Below are 4,840 nucleotides of genomic sequence, written 5' to 3'. Positions count from 1 at the left end.
GAGAGAGAGAGAGACAGAGAGAGAGAGAGAGAGACAGAGAAAGAGAGAGAGAGAGAGAGAAGAGAGAGAGAGAGAGAGAGAGAGAGAGAGAGAGAGAGAGAGAGAGAGAGAGAGCGAGGGAGGAGAGAGAGAGGGCGAGGGAGGAGAGAGTGTGTAATTGAGTGCTCTACTGCTCAAATGCTCCAGGGTTTTCTCGTTATGTAAAGAATGCACATACACTCACACAGTGTTGGCATTGACCTACACAATAACACACACTCCCAACGCTTGAAGCCGGAGATAAACACACAGACACACACACACACACACACAAACACGCACACTTACACACACACACACACACACACACACCCACCCACATACACACACACACTAAGATACCTTTCATACCAAGACGTTTTCTGCTAATTTTACCATGCCACCAACTTTTTGCTGCTTTTTCTTTATATCTGAAAGGTATTGCCGGCAACAAAGCCCTGTACTTTTATTTCTGCCAACCGACCTAGTAATGATTGCGGTAATGTATTTAAAAGTCCCGCCAACCCCTCAGTATAAATGTCGCCTTCCATCTTACCATCTTTGGCACGCATTAAATCATGAATATTCTATTGTTGTCTGACATCAAACCTGTCCTTCACAGAATTAGGTTACATTTATTCTCTCCATTTAAATGTATGTAGTTCTGTCCTTGAGCTGTTCTTGCCTATTGTCACAAAAATGCTTGGGGGAATCCAACATCCAACGTGGATCAAAAAAGCTACTTTCTGAAATCATCCTACAGAGGTTCATTCAGATCAGATTTTTAATTTATTGACATGATCGGAAGGAGCAGATTCTAATGCTTCTATGACAAAAGAAAATGAGAACAAAATACAACTTTTCTGTTATATGACAGCGGTTCAACATGGCCGTGACACTCAAGTTGTTTGGAAAAAATATGATTTCTATTTTATTCTGGCATATTCCATTTTATTAATTCTTACTTTAAAATATAGGCCTGTTGACTGATCAGGGCAGGGGAATGTAGGCCAAGTGTGTCTCTTGTCTCTTTAATTAACAAAATAAGAACTATTGATTTCATTTGTATGGCGCAGCCATGGGCTGCACAGACCAGTAACATAATTAAACTCAAAATATGCTATTCTATTCTTTTGAAAATAAATGTTATTAGTCTTATGTTTCTTAGGATGTGCATAAACAAATTAATAATGGATTTTCTTTGTCTAACCAGCTCATATTATTACCACAACTTTTTATTCAACATAACAGGGAAATACAAGGATAATATTTACCAATTATTTACAATTATACAACGTGTGGGTCTAATCCTAAATGCTGATTGGTTAAAACCACATTCCAGCCAGTGTCTATTCCACAAGTTACCAAGGGCTAAATCTATTACATTAAAATGCCTATTTACTCTGTTCCATCTGACTTCGCAATCCACTGTTTCATCAGCCCAGCCAAGCACTTTATAAACTTGATCTCCACTATAAAAAGCATCTAGACATTATCTCACATTTCTTTTAGACTAACATTTAGTTTTCAACAGAGGAGATTTGTATAAACCTTGCCGTCTGTCTCTCCAACATTTGTAATATTGTTTCAATATTCAAATAAGATTTCCTGCTGTCCCATAGTAATGAACGTATAGGGGTCGGGAGTTGGGACGAGACAGACAGGCAGGCAGCGTTTCTCAGCCAGTCGAAATTATGAATCAGCTGGCATCATTTTTATGGATATATACAAAGAAATGTCAATTGAAAAAAGGTCAAACGAAACGTGCAGCTAGTTTGCAGTCTTTCCAGCTTCAGTTTGAAGTGATTGTGTTTGCTGTGATGATGGCTAGCTCCTCTGAACAACAGTGTCCTGACGAGAGAGCACATTTTCTATGCCAGGCGAAATCATTACTCATTAGCTCATTGTTATGGATAGGTCAAAATAAATGTTACTAGAAAACAGCTTAAACAAATGCAAATGCAGCTAATGTTGTTATTCTGGCTGCACTGTTTGACGTGACTGTAAGTTAGCCGTAGTTGGCTAGCTAGTAAGCAAGGGATAAGAACGTTGCCACCCAGTATGGCAATGGAACATTTAGAACGAAGGACTGGGTCACGTCCATAGATACAGAACAAAAAGACTGAACGACTGGGTCGTGTCTCTGGCAACCGAACCGATAGAACGAACGACCAGCCGGCTTGGGTAGCAACCCTAAAGCGAGAGTGTCTGTGTGTGAATGTGAAGCAGCATTTAGTCTGCTTGTGAGCCTGACGATCCCTACGTGCTTCAGTGTCGGGACTATATCTTGTGGAAGGATGAAATAGTACGAATAAATTCATCAAAATAACGTTTTTAATGAAAATATGTCAATCATTATTTGAATATGTTGGTAACCCGTTGTATAGAAGTGATAATGCCCTCGAAGCCGGTGTTTGGAGGACATATTGGCATGGTTTTCCGGCCCTCGACTTCATCTTGGGCCTAACAACACCCGTGCCAATATATCCTCCAAACACCGGCTTCTCGGGCTATGGCAAGCTGCTAACTTACTGTTGTGAATGTGAAGAAATTAAAGCAGTGGAAGGTCTGAATTTAAAGGAAGGAATCTAGAACATGCAGCTGTCAGGTTACCATGACAATGGTCATAAAAACAGGGTCAAAGTTGAATGTCTCTTGCTCCTTCCTGGTAAAAGAAATGGCTATATAAAAGGTGAATACCGATAAGAGAGGTAAAATTAGGGCTGTTTGAAAGAAACATTGCCCAATTGTTTTTACAGGCAAAATACCTTGAATACTATGTCAAAGAAGTGTAATACACACAAAAACACACACACACAGAACAACAACACACACACACACAAACATACACACACAAAAACACAATCCACAGGGAGTTTTCCAGGGCAGGAAGATGTCAGAGCAGCAGCAGCACTCTAAACATCGTAAACATATTTAATCCCTTTCTCTCTCTCATTCCCCCTTCTCCCTCTCAGTCTCTCTATTCCATGTAATTTCAGCAACCCATGACATCCACCATCTCAGATTGTTCTGAAATTGTTTCTGTAGTTAGAAACAGGTAGGATTGTTGTTTCTGAAACATTATTTTGTTGAAATTAAATTTTATCTTGGAGAAATTAAGCTAATTGATTGCACCCAAATTGTCAATGTTCATGTAATTTATAGGATTCAGATAATATTCAATAAATATAGTACCCAACATCTGATTTAAGACATGAGGAATCCCCCTAAAAATTCAAAACCCACCCACGGACCCCCCCACACCCCATGCCAATCCCACGCCAACAGCCAGTATACAGTATCAGTTCTCTATGTTTGACAAATAGTATGAAGCTGCGGCTTGGAGTATTGTTTCTCCATACTATGTAATGTATTCTTTCTGATTATGTTTTTTTCTCCTGTTCAGAGAAATTGGTCATCGAAGTCGCTTGCATTATTTACCATAAATTAGTGTGAAAGTACTAGGTTTTGACCACTAGATGCCACTGTTCCTGCTAAACCGCAACACTCATCAATTTTGCTGGTCTCTTGTGTATATTAAATAGATCACAACATTTCCTTTGCAACTTTGGGTACAAAACCAATTGGCATAGCGTTGTCCAGGTTAGGGGAGGGTTTGGCAGGTGGGGTTTTACTTGGCTCATCGCGCTCTAGCGACTCCTTGTGGCGGGCTGGGCGCCTGCAAGCTGACTTTGGTCGTCAGTTGAACGGTGTTTCCTCCGACACATTGGTGCAACTGGCTTCCGGGTTAAGCAAGCAGGTGTTAAGAAGCACGGCTTGGCGGGTCATGTTTCGGAGGACGCATGACTCGACCTTCGCCTCTCCCAAGCCCGTTGGGGAGTTGCAGCGATGAGACAAAAACGTAATTGGATCGCAATTGGATATCATGAAATTGGGGAGAAAAAGGGGAAAAAATAAAATATAGAAAAAATAAAAATAAAAAGGATAGTTGGGTTGAAGGATTAGGTTGCTATTAAGACAAACGGAATTGTTTTCATGGAGGACTGGCTTGAATTGTGAGGATGACCACACAATTTATTTTCATAATGAGACAGATCTATTGGTTTTCTACCCAAAGTTGCAAAGTAAATGTTGTGATCTAGTTAATGAACACAAGAGACCAGCAAAATTGATAAAGAGTGTGGTGGTATAGCAGGAACAGTGGCATCTAGTGGTCAAAATCTGTTACTTTCACACTACTTTATGCTAAATAATGCAAAGCGACTTCAATGGCTAATTTCTCTGAACAGGGGAAAAAAACATCACCAGATTCACAGGGAATGCATTACATAGTATGGAAAAGCACTACGACAAGCCACAGCTTCATACTACTTGTCAAACATAGAGAACTGGTTGTTGGGATGGCTTTTGCATTGGGTGTGGGGTGTGGGGGGTCCGTGGGTGGTTTTTGACCTTTTCTTTTTATTTATTCCTCATGTCTTACTCATTGGTAGGAAGAAGTTTGATCCAAATTGGATGTTGGGTAATATATTTATTGCATATTATCTGAATCCTATAAATTAAAATGGCCAATTTGGGTGCAATCGATTAGCTTAATTTCTCAGAGATCAAATTATATTTCAACAAAATAACATTTCAGGAACGCTAATAGTATCTGTTACTAACTACAGAAACGATTTCAGAATAATCTGAGATGGTGGGTGTCGAAATCCTCTTTCTTGTGCTTTTTGAGGTGGAACGACCCTCCTCGATCCACTGTCTCTGTAATTTATCTCACCGTCTCTCCCAGGCCCATTCTAGCCTGTTAAATCTGACACCAGACCTGTTAACACTGAAACGCCAATGACTCCACCACACTCAC

This window comes from Coregonus lavaretus, assembly GCF_964263955.1.
Source record: "Coregonus lavaretus genome assembly, contig: HAP1_SCAFFOLD_4058, whole genome shotgun sequence".
Taxonomy (NCBI): domain Eukaryota; kingdom Metazoa; phylum Chordata; class Actinopteri; order Salmoniformes; family Salmonidae; genus Coregonus; species Coregonus lavaretus.
Note: the sequence above shows the minus strand (reverse complement) of the source record.